This window comes from Somniosus microcephalus, chromosome 11 (assembly GCF_052327205.1).
Source record: "Somniosus microcephalus isolate GS21.2 chromosome 11, FLI_Smic_1.0, whole genome shotgun sequence".
NCBI classification, from domain to species: Eukaryota; Metazoa; Chordata; class Chondrichthyes; order Squaliformes; family Somniosidae; genus Somniosus; species Somniosus microcephalus.
In genome coordinates, this window is record NC_140997.1 from 16,203,324 (window position 1) to 16,217,694 (window position 14,371).

At 46.1% G+C, this 14,371-nt stretch overlaps 1 protein-coding gene across 2 annotated transcripts in view; it reads right to left on the minus strand.

Moving 5' to 3' along the window:
- Positions 1–14,371, minus strand: part of lmf1 (lipase maturation factor 1) — a 449,408-nt gene that overhangs the window by 6,543 nt on the left and 428,494 nt on the right. The window lies entirely within an intron of this gene.

A 14,371-nucleotide genomic window follows, 5' to 3' on the forward strand; every position in this document is an offset into this window, starting at 1 on the left:
AGAGCGAGAGCGAGAGAAGGGAGAGAGCGAGAACGAGAGAAGGGAGAGAGCGAGAGAAGGGAGAGAGCGAGAGAAGGGAGAGAGCGAGAGAAGGGAGAGAGCGAGAGAAGGGAGAGAGCGAGAGCAGGGAGAGAGCGAGAGAAGGGAGAGAGCGAGAGAAGGGAGAGAGCGAGAGAGCAGGAGAGAGGGAGGGGGGGAGAGGGGGAGAGGGGGAGAGAGGGAGAGAGGGAGCGAGCGAGAGAGGGGGTTAGGGCGGGAGAGGGCAGGAGAGGGCGGGAGAGAGCGGGGGAGAGCGGGGGAGAGCGGGAGAGGGCGGGAGCGGGCGGGAGCGAGAGAGAGCGTGAGAGAGCGGGAGAGAGAGCGGGAGAGAGAGCGGGAGAGAGAGCGAGAGAGAGAGCGAGAGAGAGAGCGAGAGAGAGAGCAAGGGAGAGAAGGGAGAGGGTGGTAGAGGGCGAGGGGGAGCGAGCAGGAGCGAGAGCAAGAGAACGTGAGAGAGCGAGAGAGAGAGCGATTGAGAGTGAAAGAGAGTGAAAGAGTGAGAAAGAGTGTGAAAGAGTGTGAAAGAGTGTGAAAGAGTGAGTGTGAGAAAGTGAGAGCTTGAGAGAGCGAGTGAGCGAGAAAGAGCGTGAGAGAGCGAGAGAGAGCGAGTGTGAGAGGCAGAGAGAGAGAGATTGAGAGTGACAGTGTGAGAGAGAGAGTGAGAAAGAGTGAGAGAGTGAGAAAGAGTGAGAGATTGAGAGAGAGAGTGAGAGAGTGAGAGAGAGTGAGAGTGTGAGCATGAGTGTGAGAGAGCGAGAGCGAAGGAGAGATTGAGAGAGTGAGAGTGTGAAAGAGTGAGAGAGAGTGAGAGAGAGAGAGAGAGTGAGAGAGTGTGAGAGAGCGAGAGAGCGAAGGAGAGATTGAGAGATTGAGAGATTGAGAGATTGAGAGAGTGAGAGTGTGAGAGTGAGAGTGTGAGAGTGTGAAAGAGTGAGAGAGAGTGAGAGTGAGCATGAGCGTGAGAGTGTGAGAGAGCGAGAGAGCGAAGGAGAGATTGAGAGATTGAGAGAGTGAGAGTGTGAGAGTGAGAGAGTGAGAGTGTGAGAGTGTGAAAGAGTGAGAGAGAGTGAGAGTGAGAGAGAGTGAGCATGAGCGTGAGAGTGTGAGAGAGCGAAGGAGAGATTGAGAGATTGAGAGAGTGAGAGTGTGAGAGAGAGAGTGAGAGAGTGAGAGAGTGAGAGTGTGAAAGAGTGAGAGAGAGTGAGAGTGTGAGAGTGTGAAAGAGTGAGAGAGAGTGAGAGTGAGAGAGAGTGAGCATGAGCGTGAGAGTGTGAGAGAGCGAGAGAGCGAAGGAGAGATTGAGAGATTGAGAGAGTGAGAGTGTGAGAGTGAGAGTGTGAGAGTGTGAAAGAGTGAGAGAGAGTGAGAGTGAGAGAGAGTGAGCATGAGTGTGAGAGAGCGAGAGAGCGAAGGAGAGATTGAGAGAGTGAGAGTGTGAGAGTGAGAGAGTGAGAGTGTGAAAGAGTGAAAGAGTGAGAGAGAGTGAGAGTGAGAGAGAGTGAGCATGAGCGTGAGAGTGTGAGAGAGCGAGAGAGCGAAGGAGAGATTGAGAGATTGAGAGAGTGAGAGTGAGAGTGTGAGAGTGTGAGCGAGAGAGTGAGAGAGATTGAGACAGATTGAGAGTGAGCGAAAGTGTGAGAGAGTGAGTGAGTGAGAGAGTGAGAAAGAAAGAGAGAGAGTGAGAGTGAGTGAGTGAGAGAGTGAGTGTTTGAATGAGAATCATAAGGATAATTGTACTTAATAGAAAACAGTTGAGATGCATCATTCAGGAGAAAGATAATTTCAAGAGAGGCGGCGGATGGAAAATAAGCTGGAAGGACTGATTGGCACAGTGTGGGTGAAGACACACAATGGAAAGGAAAACCATGGACATAATGGACAAACAGTAGGACCACGTGTGATGGAGGACAGGGGGGAAAATAATTTTAACCCATTTTAAAATAAACTGGGCTAAAATAGCAGACAGAGGGATTTCATATGAATGTGTTACAGGAAACTTTTTTTTATCCGGCACGGACGGGACCGACGTGGTGCCGGTTCATCAAAAATTCCGGATAACCGAACGCTATAGTAAAAGATACGGAGCTCAGAGCTCCGTATAAAGCAACAAACCCTGTTGCTTAGCAACAGGTGCAGAACAACGTCCACAAGTTGCAAGCGTCTCTGTAGCTTAGCAACAGCTGCAGCCACACGCTTGCACAGCAACAAATGGACTAATAAAAGTAATAAAAGTTACCTGAACCGACTCCTGAATTTTGCCGGTTAACCGACATTTCCGGTTATTTAGGGGCCGGTTAATCAAAAGTTTCCTGTAATGTGTCCACAACTAATATCACTGCAATTAACAGGCTTTAACCACTGAATACTATTCAGTCCAGTCTGCAGCACAGCGATATTTCCAACTTAGTTGTTTGACAAGAAAGAGCCCTTAAACTCAACTCTGTGCAATTTTCATCATTTGTCCAGAAAAGAACCCGTATCAAATCAGAATCATTAACAAAACCTCGAGTTGCTCATGAGCCGGAAAACCCAAAATAAAAACAGAAAATGCTGGGAAATACTCAGCAGGTCAGGCAGCATCTGTGGAGAGAGAAACAGAGTTCACGTTTCAGGTCGATGACCCTTCGTCAGTTCTGCTGAGACTGTTAGAACGAGTTGGAGGAAGAAGTCCTCGTCAGCACACACCCGAAAAATCCCAGCTGCCAGCTAGCGATGGGGACCGAATTACTTTCCAAATTTGAGGAGTGTGAAAACTAAAAAGGATTCGCCAAATCGCTTCAAAACTTGAGTGCTGCACCCATATTTGGAGAGGCTCTTCCAGTAATCACCCACACTGCTGGCCAAGATCCGAGAAAACAATCATCATCTGTGGGAAAATCCTTCTCTCACTTCAAGCCCTCAACTACCAACTCCCCAGCACAACCTTTCTGAAGTTGCTCCATTTTATCATTACTGTGTCAGCTGTGGCTCAGTGGGCAGCACCCTCGCCTCTGAGTCAGGCGGTTGTGGGTTCAAGTCCCACTCTAGGGACTTGAGCACATAAATCTAGGCTGACACTGCAGTGCAGTGCTGAGGGAGTGCCGCACTGTCGGAGGTGCCTTCTTTTGGACGAGATGTTAAACCGAGGCCCCGTCTGCTCTCTCAGGTGGACGTAAAAGATCCCATGGCACTATTTCGAAGAAGAGCAGGGGAGTTCTCCCCAGTGTCCTGACCAATATTTATCCCTCAATCAACATCACTAAAACAGATTAGCTGGTCATTATCACATTGCTATTTGTGGGAGCTTGCTGTGCGCAAAATTGGCTGCCGTGTTTCCTACATTACAACAGTGACTACGCTTCAAAAAGTACTTAACTGGCTGTAAAGCGCTTTGAGACGTCTGGTGGTCGTGAAAGGCGCTATATAAATGCAAGTCTTTCTTTTTTTCTTTCCATGGTCGCTGCTTGTCTCTATACGCTCTTCCTCCTTCCTATGTGCCCACTACAAACATAGGAAGAACATAGGAACAGGAGGGGACCATTCAGCCCCTTAAGCCTGTTCTGCCATTCAATTAGATCATGGATGATCTGTATCTTAACTCCATCTACCCGCCTTGGTTCCGTATCCCTTAAAGCCCCTTGCCTAACAAAAATCTATCATTCTCAGTTTTGAAATTTCCAATTGACCACCCCAGCCTTAACAGCTTTGTGGGGAGAGCGTCCCAGATTGCCACTCCCCTTTGTGTGAAGAAGTGCTTTCTTGGAAAAATCTCTGACTCAAATTCATTCTTTCTAAGGACATCAAATTGTGGAACCCCTTCCCGTCCTTAGTCTTTTTTTCCCCACCGTTTTTATAACCCAGCATGAGACAACTGAGCCATTCACCTTTAGGTGCGGCTTTTGGTCACAGCCCAGAGCTTAGAAGGAAATGGTTTGAAGGAAACACCTGACTGGGTTTGAGAAATTTCGACCGCCACACCTTCAATATTTTGACAAAATAACAACAGAAAATGCTGGAAAAACTCAGCAGGCCAGGCAACATCCGTGGAGAGAGAAATAGAGTCAACGTTTCAGGTCTCTCCACGGATGTTGCCTGGCCTGCTGAGTTTTTCCAGCATTTTCTGTTGTTATTTTGGATTTCCAGCATCCGCAGTATTTTGCTATCGTTCAATATTTTGACTGTTGCCAATGTCGGTACTGTCCAGTGATGTACATGGCCAGATCCTGCAGCAACAGGAACTCCAGGATATCACTGAACTAAATCTACTTAAAAGACCTAATGTGCGGTCAGCACTTTGATTTTGAAAGGACCCATATAACTTCAAAGTTGGAAAAATAAATTGTTTTTGTCTTTCTTTCTGTGAAAATAAATTTGCGGAATCATTTCCCCTCCAGGGATCCCATAATCGTATGAGCGCTGTTAAATTTTGCAGAGTCATTTCTGCTCCATTGTACTGGTTTATAAGGGGCAATTAACTCTTTCAATAGTACAAACATAGACCTAAGCTTCAGCCCATTGCCATCCCGTCGCATGCTTAATGATAGTAAGGACAGGAGGGCTATGAACTCCAGCTAATTTCCCTCCATTCTCACCTCTGCACTGCCAATGGAGGTGAAGTCAAGAAAGGAGGTGGTGGGAGGGGGACTTTTTTTGGTTGCTCAGTGGGAGAGCTAGGGAATTGTCCCTCTCCCAACCCTGCTGTTGGGCGCTTTTAGAGCCAATTCAAAATTTAGTGCTGGCACATTAACAATAACTTGCATTTATATAGCACCTTTAAAATAGTAAAAACATCCCAAGGTGCTTCACAGGAATGTTATCAAACAAAATTTGACCGAGCCACATGAGATATTAGGACAGGTGACCAAAAGCTTGATCAAAGAGGTAGGTTTTAAGGAGTGCTGGTATTTCCTCTCGAAACCTCTCCGGCTCTCTCTTTCTCTTTCCTGCTTTAAGGCGCGCCTTTATACTTGCCATAGAGGGAGTGCAACGAAGGTTCACGAGATTGATTCCTGGGATGGCGGAACTGTCGTATGAGAAGAGATTGAGTAAACTAGGCCTGTATTCTCTGGAATTCAGAAGAATGAGAGGGGATCTCATTGAAGCATACAAAATTATTACAGGGCTTGATAGGGTGGATGCTGAGAGAATGTTTCCCTTGGCTGGGGAGTCTAGAACCAGGAACCACAGCCTCAGGATAAAGGGTAGGCCGTTCAGGACTGAGATGAGAAGAAATTTCTTCACACACAGGGTGGTGAATCTTTGGAATTCTCTACCCCAGAGGGCTGTGGAAGCTCAGTCATTGGGTATAATCAAAACAGAAGTCGATAGATTTCTGACTAGTAAGGGCATCAAGGGATATGGCGATAGGGCCGGTGAATGGAGTTGAGGCAGAAGATCAGCCATGATCTCATTGAATGGCGGAGCAGGCTCGAAGGGCCGAATGGCCTACTCCTGCTCCTATTTCTTATGTTCTTATGTTTATACCTACCTCTTTGACCAAGCTTTTGGTCACCTGTCCTAATATCTCATGTGGCTCGGTGTCAAAATTTGTTTGACAACGTTCCTGTGAAGCACCTTGGGACGTCTTACAACGTTAAAAGCGCTATATAAATGCAAGTTGTTGTTGTTGTTGAGAGAGAGGTAGAGGTTTAGGGAGGGAATTCCAATGCTTGTAGCTGAAGGCATGGCCCGCAATGGTGGGGCGAAGGAAGTCAGGGATATCTGGGCTGGCACATGAGGAATGGTCATTTTAGGTGGGGTCTCAGAGGGAAAATGGAGTCACCACTTTCAGGAGGGGAGAAAACTGGAAAACAAAGCAGTTCTCTACTGAGTGCCCTTCTTCTCCAAGACACAGCTCAACCCACAACAAGGCTGTAAAGAGACTCAACTCTAGGAGGCTGAACAGTAGTCAACTTTGCAAAAAAATTGGGGCCTTTTTGAATCCACTGTGGACTTACAAATGATACCCACGTGAAGAAACCATTTCAGCTTCTCTGCTTTTGCTGCCAAACGGAAAGTTTCTGAATAAAAAGAATGGATTTAAATTAAAAGGCACAATTGTGTTCGGATATTGTAGCAGAGTTCAAGGCAGCAGAGGTTAGTGATAACTTCCACACGTATCTTACTGCATCGTTAATGATGTTTACTCTTAACTTAATCCCCAAATTGTACAGAATTCTGAAAATTTAATTATGATTTTTTTTAAATAAAACTCATTATTTTTGCAGTAAGCCTCACTGTGGTCTGATGCGAGCTCCGCGTATTGTAACTCACAAATGATTCAGGGAGAAATGATTTGCAAGATTCCCTGACGTGAGTCAGCTCTCACAGTCAGCCCCTTCTGGTTGCATTTAGGCCCCACACTGTTACTACCCGATTACGTTCCAGTTACTGGGAAACAGTATTTAAGTTGCAACTAATTTAAAAGGTTGAACTCACCACCCCCACACAGTGGCTTAGTCGGTAAGTGGTAAGAAAACAGCAAAGACCCCAGGTCTGATTATTAGTTAGTTGATCTAAGAGGGTAAATAAAAGACTTGCGCCTTTCACGACCTCAGGACAACCCAAAGCGCTTTACAGCCAATAAAGTACTTTTAAAATTTGTACTGCAGGAAACGCAGCAGCCAACTTGCACACAGCAAGGTCCCAAAAACAGCGACGTGACAATGACCAGATGATCTGATTCAGTGACGTTGATCGACTGATAAATATTGGCCAGGACACCGGGGAGAATCCCCTGCTTTTCTTCGAATACCGTGATTGGATCTTTTACGTCCACCTGAGAGGGCAGTCAGGACCTTGGCTTAACGTCTCATCTGAAAGGCGGCACCTCTGACAGTGTAGCATTCCCTCAGTACTGCACTGGAGTGGCAGCCTAAAGTTTGTGCTCAAGTACCTGGAGTGGGACTTGAACCCATGACTTTCTGACTCGGAGGCGAGTGTGCTACCCACTGAGCCACAGCTGACACCAGAATCTCAACTCTAGTGATCCTGAGCTAGGGAGAAGAACATTAGCCAGAGCTCCCGCTACCAATGATCCTTGCTGGGAAGTGTAGTTGCGAGGAGGTTTGGGGTGGACTGTGATGCCCCCAGTGGTCAAGTGGTCAGATAACACTCGGTGGGCGAGGCTCGCACATAGAAAATGGCCAACCTGGGCTTAGTACAGGAAACTCTCGATTTACCGGCACCTAAATAACCGGAAACCTCTGTTAACCGGCAAAATTCAGGAGTAGGTTCAGGTAAGTTTTACTTCATATTAGTGGCTGTTCCTGGATTTGTAGCTGTGTAACTGGGGTTCGTGCACTTGTTGCTAAGCAACAGGGACGCTTGGTCTGTGGCCGGGGTTCCTGCAGCTGTTGCTAAGCAACAGGGAAGCCTGGATTTGTTGCTGTGTACGGAGCTCTCGTATCTTTTAACTATACCTCTCTGTAATCCGGACTTTTTGATAAACCGGCACCACGCCGGTCCCGTCGGTGCCGGATAAAAAAAAGAGTTTCCTGTACAAGAGGAGTTATATTCCAGCGAGAGTCACAGTGCCTTGGAGAAATGAAGGGACAAAATGGGGGAACAAGGGGGAAGAGATTCAATTAAAAAAAACTAAGGTGTTATCTTCATGAAAGTAACAGTCTGACAAACTTTAAAAAAAAATCTGTTTACAAACACGTGCCAAACACAGCAGCATTATGCCGATCACTCGCCCTCATCAAACTAAAAGAAAAAGCAAGGGGGCTGCCAAACATCTTTTCATGAAGGCGCTGGCCCTTTAAAACAGCACACCTCCCTTTCAAAGGAAGGTTTAAAAAAATCGATTTCAGTTCCAGGTCCGCCATTGGGCGGTTTCTGTGTACACAAGCTGAGTTTTTTTTTTATTAAGCTTGCTTAAAGGAAAGGGAGCACGAGAAAAAAAAAGCTGAAGAGGTTAAAATAGCAACTACTTCACCTTCACGCTGCTGGGGGGTTTACTTATAATCCTGTAAATGGCCTGAGAAAAGGAGGCCGCTGCTTTTAATCTTTTTTTTTAAAGATTTTGTTTTGTTTAAAAAAGGATTTGAAAGTCAGCAATATTCTGTCCTTATCGCGGAGTAACCAGAAGTGAAGTAACATTTAATGAACAGAAAGTTTTATCTGCACATTGTTATGACATGAGCAAATGCCAAGTTAATCTTTACTATGGTTTAGATAATTCCTGCAGCGCACCTGGCAGTTTGGGCTCATTAAAACTGAGGGCTCGATATCTGGTGATCATCGAGTCAGAATTCCCCCCATTAATATTCAAGTCCTGAGCAGTTTGTCACACAAATCTACCTGCCGTTGACTGGAATGCCTTGAGGGGGGAGGACTGGTGTGTGCCCTCTCTGTCACAGAGAGCGGACACAAGCCACCTACCTTGGCCTCGGCATTGGTCAGGTCGTCCACGGAAGGTGGGGGAGGGGGTATTTTCCTGATTCTGTTCAGGTGCACCTTCTGGTGAGTCAGCACAGGAATTAAGACTGAAGGCACCCACGGAGGTATCTGTTGGTTACAGCATGCCACCTTTTCAGACTAAGGATGACTTGGGAGGGAGGGAGGGAGGGAGAAAGAGAGAAGGAAAGAAAGAAAAAGAAATAAAAGAAAAGGACAGAAAGACAAAGAAGAAAGAAAGACGAAGACAGAAAGACAGAAAGAAAGAAAGAAAGACAGAGAGACAGGCATAAAGAAAGACTGATTTGTATGTACACTATATAGAGCCTTTCACAAACTCAGGATGGCCATAAATAGCAAAGAGATAAATGACCAGATGATCTGTTTTGAGTGATGTTGGTTGAGGGATAAATATTCGCCAGGACATCAGAGGAACACCCCTGCTCTTCTTCGAAAAAGTGCCATGGGATCTTTTACGCCCACCTGATAGGGCAGATGGGACCTCGGTTTAACGTCTCATCCGAAAGATGGCACCTCAGCACTCCATCAGCACTGCACTGGAGTGTCCGCCTAGATTTTTGTGCTCAAGTCTCTGGAGTGGGGCTTGATCCCACAACCTTCTGACTCAGAGGCGAGTGTGCTACCCACTGAGCCACAGTTGACACCCTAACAAAGATAGCAACAATGTACAACGATCTTACCCAGAAAAAAGCAGATCTCCATTCTGTAAAACCAGTGGGTGACTGCACCTAACCCATAAATCAGCATGCAGAAACAGTCAGTAACTAGTCCACCAGTGCCAGAGCTACAACGTTGGAGCAGAGCTTGAATTTATTAGCAATTATTTCATTCCTGTGTCAGATATGATTCATTAAAAAAATAATACATGTGTTCCAACCCAGGGGGGTACATTATATCTAGCCATGATTCATGATAAAGTTACAACGATATGTTAGTCCAAATGTACTACTGATTTATATTTTGCTTTCAAAAAGAGGGAAAAAAGTGCATTTATCAGACGAACTGCATTTACTCCAGCACCAAAGTTTCCTGGCTGCTCTTATCCAAGTCTCGAAGGGTCAGTCACTTGTCGTGACCCTGCGTAACATTAAAGCTCATCCCTCCAGCAATATTAACTCTCCCACCACGGTACTTAATTGCCCTTAGAGAGGGTGCAGCGCACATTCACCAGAATGACAACGGGGCTAAAAAGATTTCAATTAAGAGGACAGGTTGCATAGACTAGGCTATTATTCCCTCGGGTATAGAAGATTAAGGGGTGATCTGATTGAGGTGCTTGCAATGATTAAAGGGTTTGATCGGGTAGATAGAGAGACACTATTTCCTCTCGTGGGGAAGTCCAGAACAAGGGGACAGAACCTTAAAATTAGAGCCAGGCCGTTCGGTGTGATGTCAGGAAGCACCTCTTCACACAAAGAGTAGAGGAAAACTGGAACTCTCTTCTTCAAAAGCTGCTGAGGCTGAGGTCAATTGAAAATTTCAAAACAGATAGATAGGTTTTTGTTAGATAAGGGTATTAAAGGATACGGAACGAAGGCGGGTAAATAGAGATAAGATGAAGATCAGCCGTGATCTATCTTTCTTTATCTAATTGAATGGCGGAACAGGTTCGAGGGGCTGAATGGTCGCCTCCTGTTCCTATGTTCCTAGCTCTCGCCAGGAATTTCCTGGTGCGGTGGGGAGGGGTTCTCCCGATCGGCTGCCGTAACGTCAGCAGATCGGCGGGAACCCCGGTTAGATGGTAAACAGGAATTCTGCCAATCTTCCGCTGGTCGATTGGGAGAGGCCCTTCCCCCCCCCCCCCCCCCCCCACCCCCCCCCACCCGAGTAGAATCCCGGCACCAGGTTTTTTTGCCTCTCTGAGCCTGGTTGGTAAATGATTCTAAACATTTATGCTGCTTTAAGTAAAGGCGTTTTTCCCGACTGGCTGAAGGCCTAGCCCAGATCGCAGTTGCTCACTTCACAGAAGCTGTGAAGTGTGCAGCCACGAAGCTGCAGCTGTAGCAGCCGAGATGATGATGTAGTGTTGCCGAGCCGTACTCGCTGTTCTATCTCGAGTGCCGAGGCTCATAAGTGAAGCACGGTCTGTTGCGCATTCATTTTCGGGACGTGGACGTCGCTGGCAAGGCCGGCACTTATTGCCCGTTCCGCAGTTGCCCTGAGAAAGTGGTGCTGGGCTGGGCTTGATACCACCGAGTGGCTCGCTAGGCCACTTCAGAGGGTAGTTAGGAGTCAACCACATTGGTGGGGGACTAATGACACATTATAGGCCTGGACTGGGTAAAAGACATTAGTGAACCAGTTGGGTTTATACGACAATCCGACAGCTTCATGGTCACTTTTACTGAGACCAGCTTTTTTTACTTTCAGCTTCTTTAGACTGAATTCAAATTCTGGTGCGCAAACTCCCGTGGCGGGATTTGAACTTGCGTTTAAATTAGTCCAGTAAGACTACGCTATCGTACCTTATCGCAAGGTAGTGGAAGGCTGCTGTTGACCAGGAAACTGTGTCCTCACAATGGTCAGCACTTTCAAGGGGGAGGCAGGAGTTAAAATGAAATCCACAGAGTATCATTTTCACAATTGACTGATTGTTAATTTTGGAAGAGGTGAAGTACATCCAGTGCTTAGAGGGTTAAAAGAGCAAACTTAACCCCTTGGGTACTGGCTTTACATTGCTGTTACAATGACAGCCTGCAGTGAGTATAAGATATCTTTGATCAACACATGAACTGTGCAGCAGATTTGCTTTAGTTAAATAGAGATTAATTACTGTCCAACAGCACGTACAGTTTTAAAAGCAGCACATTTGCTTTTAATATTTTAGCCTCTCTTTAGAATAAAGACACGAAACACGGGCAGGTATTGTTGCAAAAAGCAATGACCAGTCGTGGTCAGCCAATTACTTGGGGGAAAAAAAATTTGGTGGAGAAAAAAAAAACGCAATATAAACTAAAAACCACGCGGCTATATTCGTAATGTTATGCTTAGCACTTAAGACTCCCGACAGCTGGAATTAATTCCAGAGGCAAGCAGCTGCTCCTAAGCAACAGCTGGGAGGTTTTGGAGGGAAAACGTAATCATGTCTTGTGTCAGGATTAATGGTCTGACAGTCCAGCGGGAAGTCGGGCATCCAAGAGCAAAATTGAGCAAAGCAGGGGTTTTCGCTTCGCCGTTCCTCTCGTGTAGTTACTGCGAGTCCATATTCCCCCCTGTAAAGTTGCACTTTCTTTCTCTCCAGTGTCTGGTTTTTAATTGCTACACTTGTGGTGTACCAACTGCTATTGTTTTACGTTACTTTTATGAGGCTTATTCCAACTTTGCTTTGTGTTTCCTTTTCTTTTAGTACAGTGGGCAGGTAGAAAACTGTCTGTTTAATATTTAGGCTGCCTCTTCATTTTTTTGGGGGGTGGGTGGGGGTTGGCTATTTTATTTTGTTCTTCATATTTTGTTTTTCTCATACTAAGTGCCTCTGGCCAAGAGATTAAACAGGCAACTAACTTCAAAGAAAGAAGGAAAGAGGAAAAGAAAGAAGGAAAGAAAGGAATGAAAGGAAGGAAGGATAGAAACAAATAAGGAAGGAAAGAAAGAAAGAAGTAAGGAAGGAAGGAAGGAAAGAAGGAAGGACGGAAGGAAGGAAGGAAGGACGGACGGAAGGAAGGAAGGAAAGAAAGAAGAAAAGAAGGGAAGAAAGAAATAAGGAAGGAAAGAAAGAAGGAACAAAAGAAGGAAGGAAAGAAAGACAGGAAGGAAGAAAGGAAGGAAGGAAAGAAGGAAGAAAGGAAAGAAGGAAGAAAGGAAAGAAGGAAGAAAGGAAAGAAGGAAGGAAAGAAGGAAAGAAGGAAGGAAAGAAGGAAGGAAGGAAGGAAGGAAAGAAGGAAGGAAGGAAAGAAGGAAGGGAGGAAAGAAGGAAGGGAGGAAAGAAGGAAGGAAAGAAGGAAGGAAGGAAAGAAAGAAGGAAGGAAGGAAAGAAGGAAGGAAGGAAAGAAGGAAGGAAGGAAAGAAGGAAGGAAAGAAAAAGAAAGAAAATAACTTGCATTTCTATCGAGCCTTTCATGCTCTCAGGACTTCCCAAAGCGCTTTACAGATAATGAAGTACTTTTTGAAGTGAAGTCACTGTTGTAATGTAAGAGCCATGGCAGCCAATTTGCGCACAGCAAGCTCCCACAAACAGCAATGAAATAAATGACTTGATAATCTGTTTTGTTTTTAGTAATGCTGGTTGAGGGATAAATATTGGCCAGCACACCGGGGAGAACTAACCTGCTCTTCTTCGAATAGTGCCGTGGGATCTTTTACGTTTAACTGAGAGGGCAGACGGGGGGGGCCTCGGTTTAACGTCTCATCCGAAAGACGGCACCTCTGACAGTGCAGCACTCCCTCAGTACTGCACTAGATTTTGTGCTCGAGTCTCTGGAGTAGGACTTGAACCCACGAGCTTCTGACTCAGTCAGAACCACTGAGCCAAAGCTAGCACATTAAATAAAGCTAAGGATGGAACCTTGAGGCATTTCGGAGGTGTCTGTGAGGGGCGGATAGAGAAGCCACTGTTGCATATGTAGGGGCAGGGAGGAGTGGAACCATGGAACATAAGAACATAAGAAATAGGAGCAGGTGTAGGCCATTCGGCCCTTCGAGCCTGCTCCGCCATTCAATGAGATCATGGCTGATCGTCTGCCTCAACTCCATTCACCGGCCCTATCGCCATATCCCTTGATGTCCTTACTAGTCAGAAATCTATCGACTTCTGTTTTGAATATACCCAATGACTGAGCCTCCACAGCCCTCTGGGGTACAGAATTCCAAAGATTAACCACCCTCTGTGTGAAGAAATTTCTTCTCATCTCAGTCCTGAATGGCCTACCCTTTATCCTGAGGCTGTGGCCTCTGGTTCTAGACTCCCCGGCCAAGGGAAACATTCTCTCAGCATCCACCCTATCAAGCCCTGTAATAATTTTGTATGCTTCAATGAGATCCCCTCTCATTTTTCTGAATTCCAGAGAATACAGGCCTAGTTTACTCAATCTCTTCTCATACGACAGTCCCGCCATCCCAGGAATCAATCTCGTGAACCTTCGTTGCACTCCCTCTATGGCAAGTATATCTTTCCTTAGGTAAGGAGACCAAAACTGTACACAGTACTCCAGGTGTGGTCTCACCGTGGCCCTATATAATTGGAGTAAGACTTCTTTACTCCTGTACTGAAATCCTCCTGTAATGAAGGCCAGCATACCATTTGCCTTCCTAATGGCTTGCTGCACCTGCACCTTCACTTTCAGTGACTCATGTACAAGGACACCCAGGTCCCTTTGAGCATCTGAATTTCCCCAATCTTTCACCATTTAGGAAATACTCTGCCTTTCTGTTTTTTCTACCAAAGTGGATAACTTCACATTTATCCACATTATATTCCATCTGCCACGTTCTCGTCCACTCACTGAGCCTGTCGAGATCCCCTTGAAGCCTCTTCACATCCTCTTCGCAACTGCCACTGCCACCTAGCTTTGTCATCAGCAAATTTGAAAATGTTACACTTAGTCCCCTCATCCAAATCATTGATATAGATTGTGAATAGCTGGGGCCCAAGCACCGATCCTGGTGATACCCCACTAGTCACTAGAAAAAGATCAAAGATTCACCACCCTCTGTGTGACGGGTGCTTCCTGCTTTCCTTTGTCCCCACTATCTTTCTTCCATCAATTTTCTCCCTCCCCCCGCCCTCATTGTATATACAGGAAGAGAGGCAATGAGTGTTGACAAGTTATTCGACTGTGGAAGGCACTGATCCTGCCCTCAAATGGCATCACAAGCGCGTGCAAGGTTTGCTGGATAGCCATCAGTAGCGAGACGCCCTTAGTCAGAGCTGCACTTTAACACTGACCAGCTGAGGTCCGTGGATTGACCTTGGGCCTTCCTGGCCTGTGTGGCTCAG